This window comes from Dicentrarchus labrax, unplaced genomic scaffold, assembly GCF_905237075.1.
Source record: "Dicentrarchus labrax unplaced genomic scaffold, dlabrax2021, whole genome shotgun sequence".
NCBI classification, from domain to species: domain Eukaryota; kingdom Metazoa; phylum Chordata; class Actinopteri; family Moronidae; genus Dicentrarchus; species Dicentrarchus labrax.
The window spans coordinates 123,760-142,644 of NW_026136709.1; the positions used below are offsets into that span (position 1 = coordinate 123,760).

The window sequence follows — 18,885 nt, forward strand, 5'->3', positions numbered from 1 at the left end:
CCTTTTGTTCTACTCCTGACCATGACCTTTCCACTTACACCAATCAGATATGCCATTATGACCAATCTTTATAATATTGTGTTGGTCCCCCCTTTGCTGGCAAAACCCAAACGATTCCTGAACTTCATTTCATTTAACTCCCACATAAAGCAGACCTCTAGGACTGCCTTCTTTCATTTACGTAATATTAGAAAAATTAGACACATACTATCACAGACAGATGCAGAAAAACTAATCCATGCATTTGTTACTTCAAGGCTGGATTACTGCAACTCTTTATTATCAGGTTGCCCCAATAAGTCCATTAAAACGCTCCAATTAATTCAGAACGCTGCAGCACGAGTACTGACAGGAACTAGAAAAAGAGATCACATCTCTCCTGTACTAGCTACTCTGCATTGGCTCCCTATAAAATGTAGAATTGAATTTAAAATACTCCTCCTCACCTATAAAGCTCTTCATGGTCAGGCCCCTTCATATCTTAAAGAGCTCATAGTACCCTATTACCCCACTAGAACACTACGTTCTCTGAATGCTGGGCTACTTGTGGTTCCTATAGTCTCTAAAAGTAGAACAGGAGCCAGAGCCTTCAGTTACCAAGCTCCTCTCCTGTGGAACCAGCTTCCAGTTGTGGTTCGGGAGGCAGACACCCTCACCACTTTCAAGAGTAGGCTTAAGACATTCCTCTTTGATAAAGCTTATAGTTAGGGCTGGATCAGGTGAGTCCTGAACCATCCCTTAGTTATGCTGCTATAGGCCTAGACTATCGGGGGATTTCCCATGGTGCACTGAGCTACTCTCTTCCTCTCTCTTTCTGCACTCATTCATGTCCCTTTAATGCATGTTACTAACTCCACTTCTTCCCCGGAGTTCTTGTGCTTTCTCGTCTCGCAGGTTCTCATGGATCCTGGTGGAGCCTCCTGCCATGGTCCTGCTTGACTGCCATTGCCAATACTGTTGTTGCTGTGCACCTGTCTGTCTGTTCTCTCTCTCTCTCTCTCTCTCTCTCTCTCTCTCTCTCTCTCTCTCTCTCACCCCAACTGGTCGAGACAGACGACCACCCACCTAGAGCCGGAGGATCTGTCCTAGGTTTCTGCCTTTTAACAGGCAGTTTTTCCTTGCCCTTGTCGCCAAGTGCTTGCTCATGGTGGTACTGTTGGGTCTCTGTAATTAATGTTAAAGAGTTCGGTCTAGACCTGCTCTATTTGAAAAGTGTCCTGAGATAACTTCTGTTATGAATTGGCGCTATACAAATAAAATTGAATTGAATTGAATTGAATTGAATTGAACCATTTTTGCTTTGTGGCACGGCGCATTATCCTGCTGAAAGAGGCCAAAGTCATCAGGGAATACCGTTTCCATGAAAGGGTGTACATGGTCTGCAACAATGCTTAGTTAGGTGGTACATGTCAAAATAATGTCCACATGGATGGCAGGACCCAAGGTTTCCCAGCAGAACATTGACCAAAGCATCACACTGCCTCCGCCTGCTTGCCATGTGCCAATGTGTTCACCAGCTAAGCAACGTACATGCACCCAGCCATTCACATGATGTAAAAGAAAACATGATTCATCAGACCAGGCCACCTTCTTCCATTGCTCCGTGGTCCATTCTGATGCTCACATGCCCATTTTTGGCAGTGGAGAGGGGTCAGCATGGGCATCCTGACTGGTCTGCAGCTATACAGCTCCATATGCAACAAACTGCGATGCATGAATTCTGACAGCTTTCTATCAGAACCAGCATTAATTCAATTCAATTCAATTCAATTGATGCTTTATTGTCCCCCAGGGGAAACTTGCTTTCACAGTCAGTATTGCAAGATGAGAATACAGACTGTACTGTCGCAGCAGAACATGCGCCAGAGCCCACTGGCACTGACAGAGCAAACTTCTTCAACAATTTGAGCCACAGTAGACTGTCTGTTGAATTGGATGACACAGGGCAGCCTTCGCTCTGCACGTGAATCAAGCCTTGGCCGCCCATGACCCTATCGCCGGTTCACCATTGTTCCTTCGTTGGACTACTTTTGATAGATACTGACCACTGCAGACAGGGAACAGCCCACAAGAGGTGCAGTTTTGGAGGTGCTCTGACCCAGTCATCTAGCCATCACAATTTGGCCCTTGTCAAACTCGCTCAAATCATTTTTCCTACTTTGCAAGTATATGACCAAGGCCTGTTCAGCCAGATATAAGTGTATTGCACTAGCTTTTGTAAAAACTAACGTATATGGTGGCCCTAGGACACATAAGTTGTATATCTACCATATCAAGCCGTGCCCAAAATTGACCCCAAATTTCAAGAAGTCACTCAAGACCAGCTTCTCAATTACATAAAGGCTCATAAACCCAACATCTAGCCTGAAGAGCCTTTAATGCAAAAATCTCCGAGTCGATCTCCAAGTGGCATCAAATTTACGGCAGCTTTTCTGAAAATTTGCGATGACAGTTGCTGTGTTTTTAGGCATTTCGTTGCAATAAAGTTGCGGGAGCAAATCCAAGTTGCAAAAAAAGTTGCGACCCGTCGCCCTCTTTATATAATTGTACTTCATCAATTAATTAAAATGAAGGTCTCTGGCAGAGGTTTTCAGGCAAAAAATCAGGAATATCCAGGTAGTATTCAGCATAAACTGTTTTTCACAGTGTAATAGATGATCAGAGATGCAATTTTAGCAGACTGATTAAACTATTATCATATACTCAGCCAGTTAAAAAAAAAAACTTAATTGTTTTACTGGAACTCAAAAATATACACTTATATACCTCAAACCTGAAATATGAATATGGCTGAATATAATAACCCTTTTGTGTTAACTGTTGAAGGAAAAATAGTATTCCTATTTAGGCTACATGCAGATTACAGTTACACTTAATTAGCTGTCACTTAATTATCTTAACAATCAAACAATTGTGTGTAGTAGAAGGTAATAAGGGAATTGTTTTATTATTTTTATACTGTTACATTGTTTTATATTGTTGCAGTTAGTTAATAAAAACATTTTTATTTGCCTAAAATATTTGTCCTGTGTTTTATCATAATCATAATCAACTGACTAAAGGCAAAATCACAAAATTATTCAATGATCATGACATTTCAAGTAAAAAGTATTGGAATCGGTATCAGCGATACTAGCCCTGTATTTACTTGGTATCAGATTGGTACAAAAATTCAATTCAATTCAATTCAATTCAATTTTATTTGTATAGCGCCAATTCATAACAGAAGTTATCTCAGGACACTTTTCAAATAGAGCAGGTCTAGACCGAACTCTTTAACATTAATTACAGAGACCCAACAGTACCACCATGAGCAAGCACTTGGCGACAAGGGCAAGGAAAAACTGCCTGTTAAAAGGCAGAAACCTAGGACAGATCCTCCGGCTCTAGGTGGGTGGTCGTCTGTCTCGACCAGTTGGGGTGAGAGAGAGAGAGAGAGAGAGAGAGAGAGAGAGAGAGAGAGAGCGACAGACAGACAGACAGGTGCACAGCAACAACAGTATTGGCAATGGCAGTCAAGCAGGACCATGGCAGGAGGCTCCACCAGGATCCATGAGAACCTGCGAGACGGAAAGCACAAGAACTCCGGGGAAGAAGTGAAGTTAGTAACATGCATTAAAGGGACATGAATGAGTGCAGAAAGAGAGAGGAAGAGAGTAGCTCAGTGCACCATGGGAAATCCCCGATAGTCTAGGCCTATAGCAGCATAACTAAGGGATGGTTCAGGACTCACCTGATCCAGCCCTAACTATAAGCTTTATCAAGAGGAATGTCTTAAGCCTACTCTTGAAAGTGGTGAGGGTGTCTGCCTCCCGAACCACAACTGGAAGCCGGTTCCACAGGGAGGAGCTTGGTAACTGAAGGCTCTGGCTCCTGTTCTACTTTTAGAGACTATAGGAACCACAAGTAGCCCAGCATTCAGAGAACGTAGTGTTCTAGTGGGGTAATAGGGTACTATGAGCTCTTTAAGATATGAAGGGGCCTGACCATGAAGGCTTTATAGGTGAGGAGGGTATTTTAAATTCAATTCTACATTTTATAGGGAGCCAATGCAGAGTAGCTAGTACAGGGAGATGTGATCTCTTTTCTAGTTCCTGTCAGTACTCGTGCTGCAGCGTTCTGAATTAATTGGGCGTTTTAATGGACTTATTGGGGCAACCTGATAATAAGAGTTGCAGTAATCCAGCCTTGAGTAACAAATGCATGGATTAGTTTTTTGCATCTGTCTGTGATAGTATGTGTCTAATTTTTCTAATATTACGTAATGAAAGGGCGTCCTAGAGGTCTGCTTTATGTGGGGTTAAATGACAAATCCTGATCAAGAGAACTCCAAGATTCCTGACAGTGGTGCTAGAGGCCAAGTTAATGCCATCTAGAGTGACTATATCTTTAGACAATGAGTCTCTAAGGTTTTTGGGGCCAAGAACAAGAATTTCGGTTTTTTCTGAGTTTAACATCAGAAAATTGCAGGTCATCCAGGATTTTATGTCCTTAAGACATGTTTGTAATTTAGATAATTGATTAATTTCATTGGGTTTGATTGATAGATATAACTGCGTATCATCTGCATAACAGTGAAAGTTAATGGGTGATTCCTAATAATGTTGCCTAAGGGAGCATATATAAAGTAAATAGTATTGGTCCAAGTACAGAACCTTGTGGAACTCCATGACTAACTTTAGTATTTATGGAGGATTCATCGTTAACATGTACAAACTGAGTACGATCTGATAAGTATGACTTAAACCAGGTTAGGGCAGTTCCTTTAATGCCAATTTGATGCTCAAGTCTCTGTAAAACAATATCATGGTCAATGGTGTCAAATGCAGCACTAAGATCTAATAATACAAGTACAGAGACAAGTCCATTGTCAGAAGCAGTCGAAGGTCATTATTAACTTTAACCAGAGCTGTCTCTGTGCTATGATGAACTCTAAATCCTGACTGAAAATCCTCAATAAACTATTGTTATGTAGAAAGTCACACAACTCTTTGGCGACTACTTTCTCAGAATCTTAGAGAGGAACGGGAGGTTAGAAATCGGTCTATAGTTGGCTAAAACCCCTGGGTCAAGAGTAGACTTTTAAGAAGGGGTTTAATTACAGCTACTTTAAGGACTGTGGTACATATCCTGATAATAAAGAAAGATTAATCATATCCAGTAAAGAAGTGCCAATTAAGGGAACAACTTCTTTAAGCAGCCTAGTTGGGATCGGGTCTAACAGACAGGTTGATGGCTTCGATGAAGAAATGATTGAAGTTAACTGATGAAGATCGATAGCAGAAAAACAGTCTAAATATACATCTAAGTTTACATTGACAGAAGTCCCTGAACTTGGAGAGCCACTGATAACTGTTGATGGCAGTTGGTGATTAATTTTTTCTAATAGTAATAATTTTATTATAGAAGAAGCTCATGAAGTCATTGCTACTTAAGTTTATGGGGATATGTGGCTCGATAGGCTGTGACTCTCTGTCAGCCTGGCTACAGTGCTGAAGAGGAACCTAGGGTTGTTCTTATTTTTTCTATTAGTGCTGAGTAATAGGCTCCTTGGCATTACGGAGGGCCTTTCTATAAATCTTAAGATCATCTTGCCAATTTGAGCGATATTCTGATAATTTGGAAGGCGCCATTTCCTTTCAGATTTCCTAGCTATTTGCTTTAACTGGCGGGTTTGGTGGTTATACCAAGGTGCTAGTCTCCTATGTTTTAATAATTTCCTTTTATAGGAGCGATAGAGTCTAATGTTGATCGTAGTGAGCCTGTAGCACTATCGACAAGATTATCAATTTCAGAGGGACTAAAGTTGTTATAGGACTCTGTTAAATTCAATTCAATTCAATTCAATTCAATTCAATAATCATTTGACGGTCAAATGTGTATGAATGCTATGTTCAAAAATGTCCAGCAAGAAAGGAACATCCCTCTACTCATCTGCAAGTGGCACATGTCCCAGCATTGATGCTGCTGCTAAGATAAGCTCCTGTGTGCTAAGGTTGGGGCCTATCTCTGCAATTGTTCACCCAGGTCCATCAGCCCTTCTGTGACCAGAATGATGGAGCTGCATGAGGGATCAATTGAGTACACTTTTCCTGCCTCAAGTGTGCTAAGTCTAAGAGGCCATCTGGCTAGTTTGAGAGTTGAATCCACACTGGCCAGATAGGCTCCAGTCTAAGTAGCTCATCTTGGAAGTGCTGACACCCATTTTGGAGAGTCCCTGAGTAAAACACAGAAACAAGGAATAGGTTATGTTAAGGTCAGGCTGAGGTTATGAGTAGGATTATATTAGGTTGATGTAAGATTAGTTTTCTCTCCTCCAACCCCTCCCCTCTCTCTCTCTCTCTCTCTCTCTCTCTCTCTCTCTCTCTCTCTCTCTCTCCATCCATGCATAAAACATTATTGCATTTTATTAACTTTGTTTTGTCTCTCCTGTAATTGTGCTTCTCCCCTTTGTCTGTTCTCCCTCTTCTTGTCTTCTCCCTGCCGGTACTGCTAATCCGAGAGCTGCAGGACCTGGACCTACCATGACCACTCTCTCTATTACTAGGATTCACTGCTCCTTGTCTGTCTATTTGTCTGCCCTTCCTTCATGCTTTTGCCCTCTCCATCTTCTCCTCCACTCTCCCATTTCTCTTCTTTCAACCCAACTGATAGAGTCAGACAACAGTTAAGAGGGAGTGCTGACAGGAGTCTTCTCTGATACCACAGATTCTGAACAAGGCAGCTGGCCCAGATAGAGTGCCCGGGCAGGTCCATAAGAGGTGTGCTGACCAGCTTGCTGGGGTGTTGACGGACATATTCAACCTGTTGCTAAAACTAGCTGCTGTACCAACATGCCTCAAAACCTCCGCTTTCGTCCCAGTGCCCAAAAAATCTGCTGTGATGTGCCTGAATGATTACTGTCCTGTAGCCCTGACACCGATTGTCACAATGTGTTTTGAGAGGCTGGTGCTCACACACATGAAAACTATCATCCCAACTGACCTGTATAAACATTAGTTTGCAGACAGAACAAACTGCCACGCAGAGGATGTCATCACAACAGCATGCCATCTCGCCCTGACACACATAGAGATACTGAACACCTATTATTGCAATTTCCCAGCTTGGGATCAGTAAAGTATATCTATCTATATGAGGATGTTATTTGTAGACTTCAGCTCTGCATTTAATACTGTCATCAAGCTGCACACCTTGGGTCTCAGTTCCTCTCTGTTTGCATTGATAATAAACTTCCTCACAGACTGCCCACAGTAGATCAGAGTGAGGAAGAACATCTCCTCGACCCTCACTCTCAGGACTCGTACTCCCCAGGGCTGTCTGCTCGATACTCTTCACACTGTTCACTGTTGCTTTCCCATCTACCCCGCCTCAAACACCATCATCAAAGTCACAGACAATACAACAGTCTTGGGTCTGATTTCTGAGGGGGATGAGACCTCCTACAGATGTATGTGTGTGCATACACATCAAAGTGACACGCCCCCCTCAAAGGTCAAAAGTCACATGGGAATCAATAGACTAGTGTCAAAGTAACTTAATTAACACCCCCCACCCCTCCCTCCTGTCCCCAAATATTCAACAGAAGTCTTTAAGATGAACATGCCCCCTCAAACAGTTCACAAGAGAATCAATACACTACTGTCAAAGTAATATGTCATTAATTAGTACATCCCCAATTCCACCCTCCCCCCTCCCATCCCAAATGATTGACTGGAGCCCTTAAGTCTCATGGATGAACAAAGGACAAAGGTAGCAACTAAGTTAGTACAGAAACTGAGTTCACCATGATACAAGAAAAGTTTTACAATTGTAAAAAATAGAATATACCAGAAGACAACATGCCTGTGATTTGTGAGACGCCCGTCACTACCGGCAAGTGAGAAAGCCGCCGTCTGCACCGAGGAAAAGTATGGTGTATGTACGGCGACACAGGCTTCTCCGAAGGAATCTCTGAGAGTAGAATGGTCACTAGAGCTGCATGGATTGTCTGGATGCTGGGGGTATGTGTTCAAGTATGAAATGTGCAAGGTCTGGTTGTACCAACAGGGTGAGGATGAAAAATTGGATTTGATGAAAAATGTACTGACGCTGACCTCCAACGACTTGGCCGTGTTGAGGCTGGTGATGTCCGACCGTCCCTCGGATGAGGATGAGGAGGCACCCTGTAAACAAGTGAGAACAGACCCTTCCTCTGATGTACCAGGGCCCGGGGTCATTTCTAAGGCTATCTGGCAGGCGATGATATCTGGTTCCAGTCAATGGTTCATACAAGCCACTCTCCGAACATCTAGGGAGAAGCCTCTTGAGGAGGACTTTAGTATTTTAATACGGACTGCGGCATATTTCAGACAGTGAAAGCCCTCCCACTAGCCGTTTGGTTAGAAAAGATGGAAGAAATAGGAGAGAGAATCACCTCTCTCTTCCATAGCAGTTGTAATTGGAATGACAATTTGAGAGTGAGAAAAAAGTCAACATTCTAAACCACACCCCTCTCAGCCACAACCATGCCTTCAAAGCTTTAAAAGGAGAAACAAAGACGATCCCCACACAGAATTCTTGATCAAACCGGTCCAAAACGAAAAAAAAGAAGACATGGCCAACCTCAACAGACGTCTCTGCCAGCACCGGCTCTCCACCACCTGGACCCCCTTTTCAGACACCCCTGAAGATTCAACCTCCGGGGCACATTCAGAGTGAAACTCGCAGAGACTCAGCCGACGGCTCCCTCTGTACCCTCAGCACTGTTTTGGAGGAAACCCAGAGCCCTACCTCTCCAACAGCGTACAACTCACCATGCTGCACCCCTGGTTCATACGTAGAAGGGACCCAGGGTTTGCAGGTCTCACCCCACGGTTCCTCTGACACTGGCGAGGAGTTCCAGAGCCCTGCCTCTCCACCGCCGCAGAACTCATCTGGTGATTCCACCAGGTAGACATGGAGGATTCCCTGCCTCTCACTCCTCCACGGCCTTCTACAGCACTGTAAAAACAGCCGTGCCACACCTGCTCACCATCACCCTCGACAAGTACCGCACTGAGCACTGCTACGGATGTCAAATCAACCACCCCAGCCAGAAAGAACATCCATGTTTGGAATCGTTAGACGATGCCTACTACAGCAACAACTTTCACAGGTTGATGAAGGTGCTTTACAGGCCTCAATTCATTCCTTCAATTTAGTGCTTGCTGAACATGCGTAACCTTGCAACGGATGAAGTCAGAGTCAGGACCGTTGCAGAGATGATTCTACTCAATCTGAAAGGTGTGGGGGAGCCCTTCGACAACTTGTTTGAAAATCTAGATGACAAAGTGTTAAACATGCAACTTAGGTCGGTTACCAGGTGTTGGAGTCGTTGATTATTTATAAATGAATATTTTGAAAATGAAAACAAACAAAAAAACAAACAAAATCAAAGCTGCAAGCAGCATTGGGTGGGACCTCGCACTCCACACAACTCAGGGCGTGCTACGTCACGTGCCGTCGTAACACATGCGGACCACAACATGAAAATCTCACGTAAATCAGCTCAAAATCACCACGCAGCGCTTACTTCCTGTTGCCAGTAGGTAGCGCTATCACTATGTCTGAATATTGTCATGTAGACGTGTTCAGGGCGGGATTCTTATCAAACGTGAAGTTTTGTTGAGATCAGATAATGTACACTGAAGTTATGAGGATGTGTTCAGGGTGGGACTGTTACAGAATATGTGAAGTTTAGTGGAGATTGGACATTGTACTCAAAAGTTGAGTACTATCTGTTCATGGTGAATGGTCGAAATTCAACACAACGCCACGGGCAGGCCATTTGACGGAATGTCGTAAATAGCACAACTTTTAATCATGAATGTCTTTAGATTGTGCTGATTAAATATGTAGTTGATCAGATAAATTCCCTAGGAGGAGTTTGTTCAAATACAAGGTAAAAAATTCACCGAAAATGAGCACGGAATTCAAAATGGCCAACTTTGACGTCATGCCACGGACACTCCCTTCAACCTACATGCACAAATAGTACATCTTTTAATCAGCACCATTTTTGACTGTACTGACAAATTTTGAAGTAGATCCGATAAATTCCCTAGGAGGAGTTCGTTTAAATACAACGCGAAAAGGCCGAAAGTGAAAATGAAAATCAAAATGGCTGACTTCCCGTGGGGTTTGGGGTTATGGGTCCATGGGTCCAAGAGGCTTTTTTGTAGGTCTCGGCATGTTGCACGTGCCTACCGAGTTTCGTGCATATCGGTGAAACGTGGCGCCAGGGTTGTAGGGGGCGCTACAAACACGACAAACACGATTTTTGGTATGTGAGCTTCAGGCACCAGTCTACACGTGCCCTGTGAATTCCATATTCATAACTATTAGGGTCTCTGCACAGTGATTTACACTGCCACCAGAGCACCACCTAGTGGCGGATTGTTGACACATTTTTTAGCGAGCCTCAGGGAGTCATGGGCAAGCATCGTACCAATTTTCATTTTAATCACACGTGCTGTTGCAGATATAAGCTTCTTATATCTAGTGGTGATGGCCTGAAATTGTACAAGATGCCTAAGGAAGACATGGGGAATTATCGACCCAAGCTTGGTGTCAATTGGACATACCAATGTGGAGAAATGGTCCACTTCCTTTTTTGACGAAAAATCTACAGGAAGTGCTAATTTTATAACCTGTTTATTTTTTGAAATATCAAAATTCTTTGAATTAGTTTTTTATTAGGACGGTCCCCAGATGCTACGTGAAATTTTTTGTGGGAATCGGAAAAAGCGCATGGGAGGAACACGGAAAAGTAGTTTATGGACATCTAGCGGTGAAAAATTATGGGCAGAAGTGGGCGTGGCCTATATGGGGAGATTCAGCTCTATTCACCGAACACGTGGATACAAGGTTTTTGAATGTGCGATAAACTATGCAGAAGTTATTAGCCTAAACACATTTTTAATGATAGTAGTGCCACCTAGTGGCCAACCCGAAAACGACGCATAGAATATCCCCATTTTCACCAGGCCTGACAACTTTGCCAAATAAAATTGAGTTTTCGTATGTTCGGGGGGCAAAAATGCAATCAAAGGGGACTAAAAATAATAATAATAGGTAAGAAGAAGAAATCGAGCAAAAACAATAGGGACCTCCAGCGGTCGCTGGCTGGATTAAATTCAGTCTTGAAGCATGGATGTCTATCTCTGTCCAGATAAAACCACTAAAACAGTTTTTTTAAGGCAAAAGCTCTTTTGTGACAATACAGTCTCACTCTGTTGAAATGTGTGTTTTTTGACTGTAATGGCAATTTTTAAGAACCTATACAACCCTTTGACCTGATCATTGTAAAACCATACGCAACTGTTAAAGAGGCTTTTATATGTAATAACCTTTAGCCTTGTTTCTATCTACACTCTATGTCCAAGTAAACAGCAGGATGTTGAGACTTCACTTAGAAGCCAAGGACGATCATCTCACCACACTATATGTCTGTTTACTGTCCCAGAACTCAGGAATGTGTAACTGTGTTAGAGTGACGCTCCAACAGGGATAAAACCATACTACTTCTTCCAATCGGGGCTCTTTCGGACTTTCACATACGAGAGTGTGTGACGGTTGCATTGAGACCATTCATGGATGTCTTGAATAAATCCTTACAGAAAGACAAGATCATACTTTGTATGCTTTGTTAAACAAATTGCCACCACATTTTGGCGTTGTCGGTAGGATCACTCGTGTGACAGCACTTCGGATACTCAGGGCTGAAGGTAAAGACCGTGCACGGCTAGAGTCTGGGACTCTGACCTCAACCTCCCTGCTAAACTAGGGTAGAGAAGTGAGGGCCTGACGCCTGAGAACTGAAGCTCGCTCACTGCTGTGATCCAAAGAACCAGGTGGTCCAGAAGACTCTGTCTTTCTGGTAAGTGTACTCAGTGGGGCCCAGACTAATCGATTCTCGCCGCCCCGCGGTGGTATGTGACAGACGTGTCAGCAGGGCAGGTAAGGACCGCTGTAGAATCGCCGGAGCTTCAGGTTAAAGAGCTATAGCCAAGAGACTTGAGTGCGGGACTCGTCTAGTAATGCATGCAGGGTTGACATGCACTTTAGTGTAAGAGTTACAGCCAGGAGACTTAAGTCCGTGACTCGTCTGATGCATGAAGTTACATGCACGTTAGTGTAAGGCTACAGCCAGGAGACTTGAGTCCGGGACTCGTCTGATGCATGTAACTTCATGCATCAGACGAGTGTGTGTGAATGAAATGTGGAGAAAAAAAAAAGTAAAGGAGAGTGAGCGAATATTTAACTGCAGAAAATTAAAAGGAAAAGAAAAGAGTTTTTCCTGTTTGACCATTAAAAGCTTCCCAAGAAAATTAAAGGGACATTCATTTTGGATCTGTAAAAGTCTTTTCTGTAACAGTCAGCTTCAAGGTCCATGTAAATTGGGAGATGGACAAATTCTAAATTTAAAGAAAAATTGTGAAATCAACATCACTGAGAGAACAACAAAGGCATGATTCCTTTTGTCACTTTTGGGGAATTTGTTTAAAGAGATTAAATGGGAAAATGAGTTCAACCAATGGCAAAAGATAAAAAGTCTCCATTGTTATTACTCCTGTCGACTGCTAACATTCAGTTTATAACCAACTATAAACAAAGTACTGACCAACTTGACATGTGGGTTAAAGAAAGTGGATTTCCAAACACTGACAGCTTTAGCACGAAGCAATTATAAATGTAAAAACTAAAGGAGAATGGAAGGAAGAACAAAGCAAAAGAAAGAAAAAAGGAAATGTTATCAGAGCAGATTGGATAGTATATTATCTAATAAAGTATATTAGTATATGTACATGTATATGTAAACATTAGGGACAGAAAACTTAGTCAGGGACAGAATCACTAAACACCTCTACGTCTCAGTGACTCAAACTAGATCCTGATCCGGACTCGGCTCCACCCAGAAGACAGCAGCCGGCGCTATGAGAACACCAGCCGGCACCACGAGCATCCGCAGCAGCTCAACAACAACAGACACCACCGACAGAATCCATCCAGGATTCAGGCGAAGAGACACTATCAGAACCTCAACACAGACTGTGGCAGAATATCTAGCCAGACTCACACAGGTCCACAAAACACACACTTGACTTCATAGATCAGAGGCTATGGAGGGGGAACAATCCCATATCCCCCTGTGAGGCCCACTGGAGAGACAGTTTCATCCATCACTGCATGAGCAAAGGTGAGCACATCTTTGACCACTATGTCCAATAATTCCACGAAAGAGAGAAGAAAAGTGGGAAAGAGATCAGCTGGAGTTGTTCCCCTGATGTTCATGAACTTTTTTCAGCTTCGAGTATCACAGCTGAAAACAAACAAAACAAGAATAAACAATGCACACCAACACACCGAGGCAGCCGTTCAGGGCGCCATCTTATTATATAATATATAACATATATAACAAAGGTTTGTAATTAGTTTGACTTAACATTAATTGCACTTACCATGTAGAGCTGCATGAGAGTTTGGTAAAAAAAAAAAAAAAAAATCAAAAAAAAATAAATTAATCAGCAAAACCTGCTCTTCCATGTGCATACCTAGAAAAGTTTAAGACAAGGAGAGCAGCAGCAAAGACCCCCCGGGTACAGAACAGAGCAAGCATCAATGGTACTCAGAAATTACATATGGGTCCAGCTGGGGTGGAGGTGGGAAAGGTGCAAAGCGGCGTGCAGAGGAAGCAGCAAATCCAAACCAATCCAATCCAACTTTATTTGTTAAGCACTTTAAAAACAACCAAAGTTGACCAAAGTGCTGTACAGGAGAATAAATAAGACATCATAAATGTAAACAGTGATGGTGATGATGAAGACCACTGTGAGGAACATAGACAGTGATGGCGATAACACTGGAAAGTTCCCGTGGCAAATAACATGGACGAAGTCCGACGGCGACAAGCTCGATGTCCAGGCTGCAGACGCTCTTTCACACAGACGTGCCTGGCGTTACACCACCTGTTGTTTATGAGCACGGACAGTCCCTCTCCTTTCTTCATGCCGGTCGCGGTGGTGTCCCTGTCGGCTCGAACCGTCTGGAAGCCGGGAATGGTGACGTTGGAATCCGGTATCTGCTCGTGTAGCCACGTTTGTAGGGTTTAAACCTCCTCTTCTTCATCCTCCGTTTAACCCCCGCTCTGCAGCCTCGCCGTCTTCTCAGCTCCTCCGGTATGCAGGCTCTCTCTACAGTCAGGAATTTCCGGGGGCCTCAGGGCGATCATCTGGTCGCGGGTGTAAAACACTGCGACTCGCCGTCGCCATGGAGACCCGTGCAAACAAAAAATAAAAAGTGCTCAAAAACGCCAAAAAAGTATTTAGGCGACGTGAACAAAGTAGTAAGAAAATAAGAAAACAGTTAAAAATAGCAAAAAACACAGGCTAAAGACACTGAAAACACACTAAAACTACAACAATGATAGGAGCTGCCATGACAGGCTGTCGTTGTCGCCGGCGCCATTCCATGGATGTGCATGCAAAGATATGCAGGCTAAAGCAGCTTTAATAAGGCGTCCTGAATGATATGGCTCAGCTGATGTGTGTTTACGATCAGCTGTGATCAGCTGATGTAGCTGGACTTGAGAGCTGAGCTTGCTTTTTGGGCCCCCCTAAAAAAAAAAATAAATTTTTTTTTTTAAGAAAAAAAAAGTTTTTTTATAAAATTTGGGAGTAAAAAAAAAAAAAAAAAAAATAAAAAAAAAAAAGAAGCTAAAATCACCAAGACTGTTTTTTGACCAAAAGATGCTGTTTCACCCTGGTTGCAAAACTAGAGCTAAAACCAGTAAACCTGTGTTATTTGAACATTGGAGGTTGTTTTTTGAAAGTAAAAACTAATTTTTCTGAAAAGGTTTTTTTCCAGTTACAAACCAGAGCTAAAAACAGTCTGGAAGAAAAGCCACAAACAAAATTTTGGTGTGTAAAAGTCCAAGGCTGATATTGAGGTGAGTTGATTTACTGTGGTATTTAAAAGGATGTGTCCATGGTTGTTTGGGATAACCCAGATTTTTGTTGTTACTTTTTAACATAACATTTTGAGGTTGTTAGTAATATTTTCACAATATAATCACTATCACTCAATCATTCCCATCTTCTTTTACATCAGTGGTTACTAAGATTTCAAGATATTTATATTGGGGGTTTTTTTTTTTACACAAAACAGATCAAAACAGATAAAAACGAAACAAAAAATGATTAGCTGCACAATCCTCTACATTTGATTTTAATAATATATTACAAAAAACACGTAGTAATGGACAATCATGCTGATATAATTATAATTATGACTAAATCTTTTGAGACTATTGAAAAATTGAGAATAATATTTGGAAAAAGAAATGGAAAAAATGATTATTACTGTTTCCCATAACCATTCATTGGATAAGTGAAACATTCAGTATTTTATGAATGCAGGAGAACAGGTGCAACAACCTTCTTCATGGCCCTAAATTGTCCCTGTTTTAGGGTGGTTTGGTGACATGATAAATGGTCTTTTTCTTGTCATACTCTCCTAACACATGCCATGTTGTACAACTTTGAGGCCACCAGAATCATTATATGAACAAACCATGAAAGCCATGAAAGACACCTATTAATATATATACTAGTATATATAACTTCTGAGCTATAAAAACCTGATCAGGTATGTAAATATATGTCTCATCTATAAAATGATTCATGGCATGGCTCCTTCCCCAATCAGTTTCTTTATTAATGAACAAATAAATACAAAATAATACAAATAATAATACAAATCAGACTACAAGAGGAGTCTCAGATGGAGACTTGTCCCACTAAGAAAATCTGCTTTTGGTCAATCTGCCTTTTCAATTAAAGCTGCACATGAATAGAATGGTGTACACATGTACACATGTCCAAACTCAGCATTACAGGTCCTTCTCTAGACAGTTAAGAACATGGCCTATAAGCCACCATATCTGTAAGCACACACCTGAGATCTGGACTCCACTGTTACTGGACGGTGGCTGTAGCCCTTAGCCCAGGCTTGTGAGTACAGTTGCATGACTTGATGTACTAGTGACGTCCTAGCTGGGAGTTCCTTGGATAGAAAAAAAATGATTAAACAGCAAGAGTTGTGTCAGCAACAAATGTTTCCTGGTGGATCTTTGAACCGCAAGTTGGCCAGTCAGGGCGGCTGTGGCTCAGAGGCAGAGTGGGTCGTCCACGTAACGGACTGTTACAACAGCAGCCTGCTATGGCAGCTCCTATAACTGTCGTTGTTTACACCCGCGACCAGATGATTGTCCTGAGGCACCCGAGCATCCTGACTAAGGAGAGACCCTCCATACTAGAGGAGCTGTGCATAGTGCATAACCCCCGCTCTGCAGAGCGGGGGTTAAACGGAGGATGAAAAAGAGGAGGTTTAAACCCTACATCCCTACAATCATCACTGGAAACGTTGACACCATTGACCATAATATTCTTTTACAGAGACTTAAGCATCAAATTGGCATTAAAGGAACCGCACTAAGCTGGTTTAAGTCATACTTCATATCATCAGATCGTTCGCAGTTTGTACATGTTAACGATGAATCTTCAATAAATACCACAGTTAGTCATGGAGTTCCACAAGGTTCTGTACTTGGACCAATACTATTTACTTTATATATGCTCCCTTTAGGCAACATTATTTGAAATCATTAACTTTCATTGCTATGCAGATGATACGCAGTTATATCTATCGATCAAGCCCAATGAAATTAATCAATTATCTAAATTACAAACATGTTTTAAGGACATAAAATCCTGAATGAGCTGCAATTTTCAGATGTTAAACTCAGAAAATAATGAAATTCTTGTACTTGGCCCCAAAAACCTTAGAGACTCACTGTCTAAAGATATAATACTCTAGATGGCATTACCTTGGCCTCTAGTACCACCGTCAGGAATCTTGGAGTTATCTTTGATCAGGACATGTCATTTAATTCCCACATAAAGCAAACCTCCAGGACTGCCATTTTTCCTTTACGTAATATTACAAAAATTAGACACATCCTATCACAGACAGATGCAGAAAAATAAATCCATGCATTTGATTACTGGATTACTGCAGCTCTTTATCATCAGGCTGCCCCAATAAGTCCATTAAGACGCTCCAATTAATTCAAAACGCTGCAGCACGAGTAGTGACAGGAATTAGGAAAAGGGATCACATCTCTCCTGTACTAGCTTCTCTGCAGTGGCTCCCTGTAAAATTTAGAATAGAATTTAAAATCCTCCTCCTCACCTACAAAGTTCTTCATGGTCAGGCCCCAGGCATAAAGAGCTCATTGTACCCTATTACCCGACTAGAACACTGTGTTCTCTGAAAGCAGGGCTACTTGTGGTTCCTATAGTCTCAAAAAGTACAACAGGAGCAAGAGCCTTCAGTTACCAAGCTCCTCTCCTGTGGAACCAGCTTCCAGTTGTGGTTCGGGAGGCAGACACCATCTCCACATTTAAGAGTAGGCTTAAGACGTTCCTCTTTGATAAAGCTTATAGTTAGGGCTGGATCAGGTGAGTCCTGAACCATCCCTTAGTTATGCTGCTATAGGCCTAGACTATCGGGGGATTTCCCATGGTGCCCTGAGCTCCTCTCTTCCTATCTCTCTCTTTCTGCACTCATTCATGTCCCATTACTGCATGTTACTAACTTGACTTCTTCCCCGGAGTTCTTGTGCTGTCTCGTCTTGCAGGTTCTCATGGATCCTGGTGGGGCCTCCTACCATGGTCCTGCTTGACTGCCATTGCTAATATCACTGATATTATTGTTATTAATATTATTATTACTACAGTTACTATTATTACTATTGTCACTGCTTATTGTCCCCCGTTGTTGCTGTGCACCTGTCTGTCTGTCTGTCTGTCTGTCTGTCTGTCTCTCTCTGTCCCTCTCTCTTTCTCTCACCCCAACTGGTCGAGGAAGACGACCACCCACCTAGAGCCAAAGGGTCTGTCCTAGGTTTCTGCCTCTTAAAAGGTAGTTTTTCCTTGCCCCTGTCGCCAAGTGCTTGTTCATGGTGGTACTGTTGGGTCTCTGTAAATGTTATAAGGAGTTCGGTCTAGACCTGCTCTATTTGAAAAGTGTCCTGAGATAACTTCTGTTATGAATTGGCACTATACAAATAAAATTGAATTGAATTGAATCGGGGGCCCCCAGGGAACTGTACTGTCTCCCTTCCTCTTCATCACCTACACTGCAGACTTTAAGTACTGCACTGAGTCGTGTCATCTGCAGAAATACTCCGATGACACGGCTATTGTGGAGTGTCTGGAGGGCAGAAGAGAGGCTGAGTACAGGGACCTGGTCGATAGCTTTGTGAAGTGATGTGGGAAGAACCACTTGCAGCTGAATGTGGCAAAGACAAAGGAGATGGTGGTGGACTTCAGGAGGAACAAGCCCCTGCCCTCTCCTGTCAGCATTGATGGGACAGATGTGGACATAGTAATAAACTACAAGTACCTGGGTGTCAAACTGGACAGTAATCTGGACTGGTCCACAAATACAGAGGCTGTTTATAAGAAGGGCCTGAGTCGGCTTTACTTCCTGAGGAGATCTATCTATCTATCTATCTGATACCCGGCTCCTCCTATAATGTGTCGAAGTATCCTTGAGCAAGGTACTGAACCCCAAATTGCTCCCTGTGAATGTGTATGAATGCGTTCGTTTCTGTTCGATGGGCTTTGCCATCACTATGTGAATGTGTGTGAATGGGGGGAATGTGGCATGTAGTGTAAAAGCGCTTTGAGTGGTCGGAAGACTAGAAAGGCGCAGGTCCATTTACCATTTACCAGTCTTTCCTGTTGAGCTTTCTAGAGAGTGCACTGCAGACCTGGGTTGAGAAGAAGCCGCCTGTCCTTC

At 42.6% G+C, this 18,885-nt stretch overlaps 1 long non-coding RNA gene across 1 annotated transcript; it reads right to left on the bottom strand.

The window, feature by feature from the left end:
* Nucleotides 1–313: 313 nt before the first annotated feature.
* On the bottom strand, nt 314–17,913 carry LOC127369198 (uncharacterized). The gene is made up of 2 exons (XR_007886033.1): nt 17,871–17,913; nt 314–975 (listed from the first exon to the last, which is right to left on the bottom strand). It is a non-coding gene; the product is annotated as an uncharacterized LOC127369198 (long non-coding RNA).
* Nucleotides 17,914–18,885: the final 972 nt, after the last annotated feature.